The sequence below is a fragment of the Nematolebias whitei genome, chromosome 14 (genome assembly GCF_014905685.2).
Source record: "Nematolebias whitei isolate Nwh7 chromosome 14, NemWhi1, whole genome shotgun sequence".
In the NCBI taxonomy this organism is placed as follows: domain Eukaryota; kingdom Metazoa; phylum Chordata; class Actinopteri; order Cyprinodontiformes; family Rivulidae; genus Nematolebias; species Nematolebias whitei.
Genome location: NC_056511.1, coordinates 17902315 through 17914225, shown reverse-complemented (window position 1 = coordinate 17914225; position 11911 = coordinate 17902315).

Below are 11911 nucleotides of genomic sequence, written 5' to 3'. Positions count from 1 at the left end.
GTAAAAACGTTATGATTAAAAAACTTTTTCACCCAGCTAAGCAGAAGCTAAGAAAAAAAAAGTGAACAATCCCTTAACAAAAAGTAGTACATTTGAAGTTCATTTTTGCAAGTACTTTAAGTTAAGTATAAGTATATCAAGTATACTACACACCATACTTGTAGTGTACTAAAAAGTATACTGATTTAATACTTGTTTGGACTAAATTGGGACATTTTTATACAATTTTTAAGTATATCAAATAAAGTTTATAAAAAAAAGTCAACTTCAAGTACACTTCCTCATTTTTAGTGTAAAATAAGTACACTTAAATAAACTTCTTTTTGCTAAAGGATGGTATAGGTTACAGAATAAAGCAAATGTAAGACAAACCTCTGCAAATTAAACAATGTCACACTTTTTATTTTAAATATGCCACAAATGATAAAAACTAAAAAAAAAAACCAACATTTTATCTCATGACATTGATCTATGTGACCCCAAGTTTGATCTGTTTTGAAAAAGAGTCATGTTTCTAGTGTTAGCAACTTTACAGCATGTGCTAAAATAACAGAAAAACTGTCTTGGTCGTGTTTTTAGAGCATTAAAAGGACTTCAAGCTCCCTGTAGACAACTATCATGGCTATAGTTCAAATGATATGTCAAAGAAATTACAGTACAACTCATCCAAAGACCAGTGATGGTTCAGTTCTACAGGCCTGTTTTATCAGGACATGATAGGTGAATAAATTAAAGAATTGAAACTTATTTATGATGTGGTGCAGTTGATAACCGTTTGTGATCATCCAATTTCAAGGCCATTATACAAACGGTTAATGACCCCATAGATACAGAAATGTCCAGTTCTGTGTTGGTACCATGTTCATATGTGTTAATTGGCCTTTTTTGCATAATTAAAACACACACTGTACTCAAACACTTGACAAACAAAGATAACAATGATGAAAGAAAACACCTCAAAACATTTACTGCATGTCTAATATTGTTTATGGCAATTTGGAGATAATTTTAATTTATTTCTACTTCCTACATGCTGGAGAATTCCATTCATCCACTTAAAATGTCTTCACTCACAAAATGAGATCTGTAACCTAAAACACTTTTAAAATGCCTTTAGGTTGCCGGATTGAATCCCGGCCAAGGGGCTGTTCTGAGTGGAGTTTGCATGTTCTCTCTGTGCATGCGTGGGTTTTCTCCGTGTACTCCAGGTTCCTCCCACAGAGCAAAAACATGCATGTTAGGCTGATTGGTAACTCTAAATTGTCTCTAGGTGTGAGTGAGAGAGTGAATGGTTGTTTGTCTTGTTTGTTTCTATGTGTCCCTGAGACTGTTCAGGGTGTCCCCACCTCTCATACAGTGACTGCTGGATGTGGGCACCAGTGACACCCATGACCCGAAAAGGAAGAAGTGGGTAAAAATAATGGATGAATGGATCTTGCACACCATAAGGTAGTGCAAAGAGACTATAGTAGATACAAATATTCCCTACTGATGTACTTTGTAAGCTGAAACTAAAAAAGACAAAACATCCATCCATCCATCCATCCAGTCATCCATTTATCTTTTAGCCTCTTCTTCCTTTTCAGGTCCCGGGGGGTCACAAGATCACTTTAGAAAATAATATTTAGCACATTTTTTCTGCACTGTACTCAATACACCCTTCAAAGTTTTACTTCAAATCAAGAGATGGCACAATAAGTCATCAAGGTGTGCACAAAAGTTTGATGTCACAATCCAAACTTCTATCTTGTGCATTCATAAACCTGTTCTTTTGCTGAACTTTTTTTCATATATTTAAACATGGTTTCCATAAAATACAGTATTTAATAACGTTGGCAGTTCAAACAATAAGTGCTCAAAAACCACACGCATCACAAGACAAGACTGTTTCGTTGATTTCTACTGAGGAACTCTGACTCTTTGTTTTTTGTGCAGGAAGTGCGGGAAAATAAAATATGATGGTGATAATGATCAAAACTCTGCCCGTTGGGTGTTTTGTCACCAAACAGTGACCTCAGATTAAAAGATCCTCTCTTGCCTCTTTGACTCCTCAGAGCTCGTGTAATGAGTCCTTTTTGTAACGCTATTTACCCAAGGATGCTGTTTATTGACCGTTCTTCTAACAAGCAAATCTTTTACTGTTTGATCCTAAACCTAATTAATCTCATCTGCATCCATCAGATAGCTGCGTACTGCTGCAGTTAAAACTGAAAACAGGGAGGGATGCTGAATGTTGTTAAGGAACCATGATGGTTAATAGGAAAAACACATGCAGTCCCAGCTGCACCAACAGGAAGTCACAGTTTGATCCTTGTTAAAACGAGGTTTTACAGTTCAATTCGATTCAATTCAATTTATTTCTATAGCGCCAACTCACAGCAGAAGTCGTCTCAGGGCAGTTCAGACTGTAGCTGTGGTTGTTTGCTGGTTTGCTAATGATAAACTGTTGAATTTAACTAACAGGATAAACTTTGTTGATGCTTAACTAGAAACACCTACTATTTGTAGATGTTTTTAGTTTGCTGCAACAAAAGTAACCGCTAGCGGTGATATTCCAAAATAACACACTCCACTTGTAGTTTAGGGACTATATAAAACCCATGCACACAAACTGTTTTTTAAATGTTACTGTAAAACTCACTTGAAGTCAGTGACAGTGTTTAAAATATCAAAACCCAGTAAAATTTGGTCAAACCGTCACCAATTAATTTGTCTTTTCATACCGTGTCATGTTTGGGCCTCCTTTGATTGTTTTTAATCTTTAAATCTAAGCCCTTGGTTTCTCTATAATTTTGTTTTAATCATTCTTTTTTTAATTCTATATCTCACCTGTGAACATTAGTTTTTTTTATACAATTACATGCATCCATCCATTTTCTTTACTCATATCATGGGGATCACTGGTGCTCATCTCCAGCAGTCACATTGGGGGGAGGCGGGGGACACCAGTCCTGTGTCCATCATTTAAACAACATTAGAAAACCAGAACGATGATACAGGTTTGTGATAAAGTACAGCCATGATTTACAGGGTTAGCTGTAAGAACTGATCAGATAAAAGCTGCTGTCTTCCTACACGTCAGTTTCTTTCAGGTCAGAAGTCAGGTATTTTATATATTTTAAAGATGTTTAAATACTCAGAGGAAGGACAAACTGCAGGAGGCTCAGATTAAAATAATGATATATTCTTATCTAACAATGGCCAATCAGAATGTCTCCAGCAGGCACATGAACGAGGGTAAATATTATAAAGGATAATTATCCTTTATAGCATAAATAAAGTCAAATTTGGCGCAAATGTTTTAAGCATAAAAGGAGGAAAAGAAACTTTGTTATCAATGTGCAGAATTTGTTGGTGGTAATGTAATATATTTCCCATATTGAGACTTCCGTGAAGCTGCAGATCATGCAACTCGACCAACAGAATCAGGATGAAATGGGATTAAAAATACATAAAAAAAATGTATTTATTGCAAAAGTAAGAAAGCACCTTGTGTCTATTTAGGAGTTAGGTTTTTATGCATTCAAATGAAAGCTTAAAACAATTTTTTTTTTTAAATGAAAAGAAAAAAACAGAGAATACATGTTGCTGCTTTGCTGCAAAATGGCCACAAGAGGGCAGTAGTAACCATTTTAAATATGTTAGTGACACAAACTGTATTAGTTCTTTAAACAAAAACAGAATGATATTTAAAACAAGTAAATCCAATATAAATACTGATGAAGTTAGTGTACTCTTGAAGCTCATGGTAAATTATTCTATTGCAACATCATCATTTTAATAATAGAGAACGTTATAAATACTAGTAATTAATACAGTTATGTTCTAAAGTTTTTTATTTAAAGAAAAAAATAATATGTATAATAAAACTGCTGGGTTTTGTTGTCATGTGAATGCTGCAAAACCCTATTCTTTGAGAGTGTTGAAACTCATAAATAAACATTAAAAAATACATTTTGGGATTAGAGAAAAGAGCTGTTTAAAGACCTCAAAGTGACAGACAGGATGCCAGAGCAAATGTTGACTCTGCAGTAACAGACCGATGTTATAACCAGTGAAGGACATCATGAAACATTTACTCTGCTGAAACAGCTTTTTCTTGCCTTTGTATTTTTGTCACTGGGATGAGATTTACACCTTCACTTTCTGCAAACCAACTCAAACGCTACATTTCTAGAGCTGCAGTTAATGTTGGTGATTCATGCAAACAGGATGACGTGAGGGATACAATTCCCAAACAGTTCAAGTGAATGATGCTTTATCAATAATTTCCAAAACTCATGTTCTTAAAGCTGACTTGGGGCTTAAAATATCTCTTATTAATCAGTGTCACCTTCCCAGTGATTCATATGATGTGAAGGCGATTTTGATTTATGCCAGTCAAAAGATCTACGGTAGTTCAAAACAAACGCAGAACGTGACTTTAATTTAGGTGGCTTAACTGAGAATTGAATGTGTCCTTGGGTGAAAGATGAAGGTCCGAACTCCTCCTCCTCAGACTTGTCCCATAGTGACTGTTTGTTGAATCCTGACAGGCAGATGTCTGCTTTTTAATGAGCGTGTAGATTTCAATCACCGGCACAGATAAGAGAAGTCTTTGTTTTGGGTTTTTTTTTTGGTAAAAAGGAAAAATGGACTATAATGATTTTTGTTGAACCGGTATGTCTCTGAGCATCACAGTATGTTTTAGTCCATCACTGGTTTTCCTACAGGAGAACAGTAAATCTTAATATAAAATTGATATAACCAGAAATGCTCTTTTATTTCATACTCTGAACCACGTGAAGTGTGTATGTTCTTTTGTCTGTAACATTAGCAAAATATCTCACGAACAAGTGAACAGATTTTTGTGAAATTCTCAGAAAGTGATAACTGGACATACGTCTGATCAAACAACATCTGGAGTCAACATCATTCAAGATGGCTGCCACAGCTAAGCCGCCTGAGCAAACACAAAAATGAGTTGAATTCAGACAGTTTACCGTATATTGATGTAAAATTTAATCTGATGGAACAGCATTATCTCCAATAAATACTTTGAGCACTATAAGATGCACACTTATTTTGATCAAACTTTGGCATTACCTGTAGGCATCAGTCCTTTTTGTCTGTTAGCAAAACATCTCTTCAACCACTGGAAGGAAGTTGAAACTCACGGAGAGTAATCACTGAATGTGCATGCACAACTGGTTAACTTTTGGAGTTACACCAATTCAAGACAGCTGCTACATTAAGCAACTCAAAAATGGCTATAACTCAGTCAGTTATACAAATACTGAGGTAAAAAATGTGTGTGGTAAAAGCTGCAAGTCATTAAGCCCTAACTTATCTCAAGATCGCAAAATATCGCACAGGATCAAGTAAAGTCAGGTTTGAGCTAAACAGAAAAATCCTCATCCCTTTTAAGCACGAGATGATTTTAGTTTAAAACGCTGGCTTGAAAAGCAGCAGGCGATGTGCATTTCATAAAGAGTTTTACAAATTCTTAAGCTGTTTGTGACTTTTAGATAATTAAAGAAATAAACGAGCTATGATGAAGACACGTTAAAAACTCCCTGAGAGGGAATTTAAATTTAACAGGACCGACCTCGGACGAACTCAACTGTGTGACTCCTGGGAGTCTCTCTAATGAGCTCCTTCTGTGATGAAAATCCCACCTATCCCAGGTTTGTGACTGTACCAGACAGACCTTTCACTGTTTAAATTTAAGTTTAATTAATCCCTGAAGAACCTGTTAGATGTCCCCAGCTTGTGTTTAAATTTAAACAGTGCTAAAATATGTGCGGATGCACACGCAGTGTTTCAGTAGGACTGGTGGAATGCAATTACCGTATTTTCCATCGTATAAGTCCAAAAATGTCTAATAAAGTGGGAAAAAACATGAACAAGTTACTTTACCGTATAAGTCGCATCTATTACGCGTCATCGCTGACTACCCGGAAATGTGGGCCGGTGTTGTGCCAAAAATCGATGGGCTGCCAAAATGGCGGCCGCGGAAGCACGCACGGGAGGACTTTAACAAGAATTTAACAAGATTAACACTTAAAAACAATTATTTGTTTGTTCGACATTATTGTAAAGGTGTGTCTCAGTTGAACTTTTCCTTAATAAATGCACTTTAATGATCAAATCAGCTGACATTTCGCTTGGTGGCGCGGCGAAATGCAGCTGATTTGACGTTTGCTCCAGGCATGTTCCCGGAGCTGGACGAAGGTGGCTTGTATGGCAAGCCATGTGTCTCATTAATAGCCACTTTTACCTATTAATGAGACACTTGGCTTGCCACACATCTCGAGGACCCTCTAGTGGCTGTAAATGGTAAAGTTTAATTCATGTCAAAATGAATGAAATTGTCAGATCTCAGCCAAAAATTGGGTTATAAATATGGTTAAAAAAAAGTATATTAGTCGCTTCGATGTATAAGTCGCAGGACTTGTAACTTTATGCAAAAAGGTGCGACTTATATGGCAAAAAATATGGTCAATTTAAACATTGCAGCTGCTGAGAGCTTTTCTTTTTTCTTTTAAATTTTTTTTAAATGACCAAAAGAGACATGGCTGTTATGTCCCCTGCTTTTCTTTCTGAGGTAAAACCTAAAAAACTCCTTGGTGTAGTCTGCGTTACTGGAAAGCCTAAAGTCAAGAATTTAACTAACATATTTCAATCACAAAGTAACGGCAGAATATTCTCAGTTTCAACGCTGGCATTTTTAGTCAGCAAATAAATAAATAAATAAATAAATAAAGGCTCAATTTGATACCAAAATCCTATAGATATGTTTGTGTTAGATTGCAACTCCTTAGGCTAAAGTTTGTCTTCGTCATTTGACTGTTTCCTTTAGGGGTCACCAGGGCCTCCATCCCACCCTATCCCAGCATCCTCCTCTGTCAAACACAAACCCTCTACATTTTTTTCATTCAACCTTTATTTATACAGGTTAATCCCGTTGAGCCTCGGGGACTCATTTACAAGAGAGACCTGCATCAATGAACCTTCTCTATAGTCTTCCTCTTTTCTTCTGTCCTGGCAGTTTCTTGTTGAATGTAATTTATCCAAAACAAGTACTATCCCTCCTCTGCACATGTCCAAACTTAAATTTTTTGATGAAGATAAACTGTTTACTTTAATTAGGTCATGCTTTGCTGATGTGGCTTAACATTTGAGGTTGGAGCAACAATTTTGGAGTTTTGCTGTTTGTTAGGACTCCAAATGGACCGTTATTGGTTTTAAACTCCCTGTGTCTGAGCAGCAGAAGATGGATTCTCTACAGTCACAATTAAAATTTTTAAGTTAAATTCTTAATTCTTAATTCTTGATTTTTAATTTAAATTCTTTAAGTTCTACAATTGCGCTGCTCGGGGCGGCTGCATGTTGGAGTTGCTCTGTTACGTTCATTCTGAGTTATTGCTTTTGAAAACATTGATTCCTCTTTTTACAGGATGTAAATCTTTTTTTTTTTTTTTGGGATGATTAATTGCTCTGATATCAGATGCTGTGCAGCTGGAAGGATTTTGACTGAAACCTTTTTACTTTGGGGCATTTGTTATGATGCGTAACCGTGGCAACAAGGTTTTTTTTTTTTTAACAACAGGAGCAGCTGATTAACATCTCAAAAACTCAAATACCTCAACTACAGCCCCCAATCCCAAAAGAGTTAAAAAGGAGGTATTGCGGATGAATTCACGTCAACCTGGCGGTGGTGCTCGAGTACCTGACCACCGAGATCCTGGAGCTGGTGAGAAACTTGGCTCGTGACCATGAGAGGACTGGGATCATCCCCTGGCACCTTCAGCTGTCTGTCCGTGACGAGGAGCTCGGCAGACTGCTGGGAGGAGTGACCATCACTCTGGGAATTCAGGAATTCTGCCTGGCATTGGGCAGTCCTGCTGCCCAGGAGGACTGAGAGGCCCACCGGATCTGACAACAAGCTGGATCCGGTGGACAGATCGGTATCTGTGGCCAGATTCTTCAGATTCACTTCAGAAGATCCTTCCAGCCCACAGCTATCAACATCTAACAACTCTTGAATGAAACCAGGATGATGATCTACGACAACACTTTCCCTTTGGGATTAATAAAGTATTTTTGAATTGAATTGAATTGAAAACAAAACAAGAAATTCTGCCAACTGTAAATGCAAAGGCGGCACCGTGGCGCAGTTGGTAGAGTTGCTGCCTCTCAACGAGAAGGTCACCGGTTCAAATTCTGGGTGTAGTTTGCATGTTCTCTCAGTGCATGCGTGGGTTTTCTCCGGGTACTCCGGTTTCCTCCCACAGACCAAAAACATGCATGTTAGGCTGATTGGTAACTCTAAATTGTCCCTAGGTGTGAGTGAGAGAGTGAATGGTTGTTTGTCTCGTTTGTCTTTCTGCGGCCCTGATGGACTGGAGACCAGTCCAGGGTGTCCCCCGCCTCTCGCACAGTGATTGCTGGACATGGACACCAGTGACCCCCCTGTGATACGAAAAGGAAGAAGCGAGTAAAGATAATGGATGGATGAATGAAGAAACAAAAATAAAACATTCAAAAAGTAGCAAAAATTATACAAGAACAAGGCTTTAGGAAATTTGACAAGTTTAATAAAAATGCAGTTTTATAAGCACAAATAAAGGAGGAACAGCAAATATATGTAGAGAGCTGGCAGTGCGTGTTTATAATTCATTATTTGAACGAGTTCTTGCAAACTGCTTCCTTGAATGATTTTAACTATGCACACTCTGTATTGGACAGTTTTTAGACAAAGTGCCTCCACAACTTCAATGACCTCCTTTTTAGTATTTTCTTCTTCGTGCTTCACATCCCTCTCCATCTCCAGCAAGTGGTGTAATAAGAACTGGATCAGTTTCTCTGAGACTGTGGACTCTTAAAGCTGTTGACCAATCATCTCCAAGCTCTCAAACCCCACCAGGCTGGTCCTTCAGGTTATTTTCCTTTTCAAAGAAACTTCACAACTTCTTGCTTCTTTCTATTTTCAGTTTTATGAAGTCACAGACTCCAATTTTAACACCCTTCTCTACATTACTGATGACACATCTTTGTTGTTTTCTGTGGAAAAAGGCTCTTCAACTCCTAACCTCTAACGTTTGTGGGCCTCTTCATGCTCTCGATTCTTTTTCTTTTTGGAAACATCACGTTAGGCTCCAGGAGATCTTAAATAAATGGGTTGAAGCTAATTAATGATATCAAGCTCACCCTACTTCTTTATTCTGAGGTTGTTAGAAAGTGCAAAAAAAAAAAAAACTGTTTTAGCTTCTAATAAGTTATTTAGATAAGCTTGTCTTAGTGACATGAAACCCTGGATGACTCTTGATTTTCTGCGTTTAAACTTAAACAAGACAAAGGTTAACTTTTCACTTCCTCTGGATGACATTAATTTGGCCTCCATTTCTAATATAAATAACCTTGGTGTTATTTTTGATCATGGTATATCATTTAACCTTCACATTAAAAAAATGTTACAGGCACGTCTTCTCCCACCTGTGCAATATCACTAAAACTGAAAACCTCTTGTCCCAAAATAATGAAGAAAAGTTGATCCATACATTTATCAAGTCTAGGCTTGACCATTGTAATTATATATTTGTGTGTCCAAAAACCTAATTTAAAAGCATTCAGCTGATCCAAAATGCTCCTGCTAGAGTTCTGATGGGATTTAGAAAGAGAGCTCATGTCTCTTCAGTTTTAGCTTCTCTCCATTGACGTCCTGTCAAATTCAGAATATAATTTAACATCTTACTTCCAACCTACAAAGCTTTTAACAATCAATTCTATTTTATATCAACTATTTTATTGTGTTTTTTATATTTTCCAAACCAAGAACTTCACTTTCAGACTGCAGGTTTACTTGTGGTTCCTATAGCTCTTGAAAGTAGAATGGGAGGCAGATCTTTCAGTCATCAGGCTCCTCTCTTGTGGAAAAACTTCCAGTTTCTGTCCTTGAGGCTGACACATTAAGATTAGGCTTAAGTCTTTCCTTTTGGATAAATCCTATAGTTAGTGTCAGCTTGGGTTTCCTAAGATATCCCTTAGTTATGTTGCTATAGGCTTAGACTGCTGGAGGACAAACTGACCTCTTTTCCTCACTCAGCTGCTGTCTTTAGTCGCTCTAATCTCCATGTTTATATTTGTAATTGTGTCTTTCTATAGAAAGTGCACGTGGACCAGCCATTCTGCGTTCGTGTCTTTTTCCTGTCCCCTCACTGGACAGAAGCAGATGTCTGTCCACCCTGAGCTCAGTTCTGCTGGTGGTTTCTTCCTGTTCAAAGGAAGTTTGTTCCTTTCCACTGTCACCAATGTGCTGCTCAGGATGGGAAGTTGCGACAAAGTGATGATTCGGCACAATCTGCTGGAAACTTTTACTAAGTGGTGTTTTATAATTTGTGTGAATGTTTTTGTTCAGTGCCCTGAGATAACATTTGTTGTGAATTGGAGCTATACAAGTACACTGATCTGACACTTGTAGTGGACTAAGCCTACGTCGGAACCCAGTCTAAGGTCAAAACTCTTGACCTTTAGAACCTTGTGGGACAGAAGCTGTCATTTCATGTATTTGACTCCATAAATACAGGTTCACCCATCCTGAGACTTTCTTTCTTGAAGATTCAAGTGAAAAGAACACTCTCTTTTTATTATCATTACTATCTTACAAATGTTGATAATCAAAGTGTCTTAGTTCAAACCATTTTAGATGTTGCAGTGAACTAATCAATTTTATTAACTGAGTAATGATTTTTATTCTCATGTTAAAAGCTGTGCAGAGTTTATGCATTTTTCTGATTTCTGCTTTTGAATGAGCAAGTGTGTGCGTTTACAAGGTTACAGTCAAACGAAAAACAAGTTGTTATGTTAAAACTGTCATGTTTTAGAATCCTCTCAGACGTAAATAGAGATGTTTTGCACCTGTGTCTTAGGCACGCCAAAACAGAACCCTCTCGGTCTGTGAGAACATTTCTGAGCTGTCTCATAACAATTCTCGCTGTCTCTAACCCCTTACGTCACAAAAACACACCCCTTCTGGTCGTTTCTGACCAATGAAAAATCCCAAAAAGTGAACCGGGAAAGAGTCTTTAAAATGTCAGTACTTCCTGGTCTACACAGACTCACAGGTATGCAGACGGACTCACAGGTACTCACAGAGTGACTTACGACTCACGGAGTTACAGAGTTCACGGAGTTGGAGAGTTGTCAGACTTCTAGAGTTCTGGAGTTCTGATGGAGTGCTGTTGGAGTTCCTGACATGACAACAAAGCTCTTCCGAGTTCCATGGGATTATAACATTTTCCACTGAGGTGAATGTGTGTCGAACAGAGCCTCGCCACTACTTCTGACGGGCAACAGCCATTCTAAGGAGACGCTGGACCGGTAGCGTTAACGGAACACCATATCTGCTGATTATCATCAGAGAGGTAATGGGTCAAGTTTCCTACCAAGCGTACCGAGGCGAGCTGGGCTTCTGATGGAGAGTGTCGGTTCTGGAAAACACTTAATTTCCCTCACACACCATCCTTTACTCCCTCTAAACTTCTTTCCATCTTTAAACTTTCCTATGAAGTAGAAATTCTCCCAGATATTTAGAAATGTCTGTGTAAAGTGCTTATTCACATCCGTGTGGGTAAAAGTCATAGTTGTACAGTTTTATACATGTCTGTGGTGCAGCAACGGAAAAATCATGGCCGTATGATTTTTCCTGATTGATTGCTTATATTGTTATTTTCATAATTTGCCAAATTAATGTAAATGTTTGATGTTAAATTTGATTCTGTAAATAAATGACCGCATTCATTTTGATGGGTCAAATTTAAATGACGTCTCACTTTGCATTTCCTTAAATTCAGTGCACGTTTTATTCAGTCCAGAAAAATGAGGAACTCGCGTTAAATGATGAATATATCCCAGCATCTGTTCATCTACA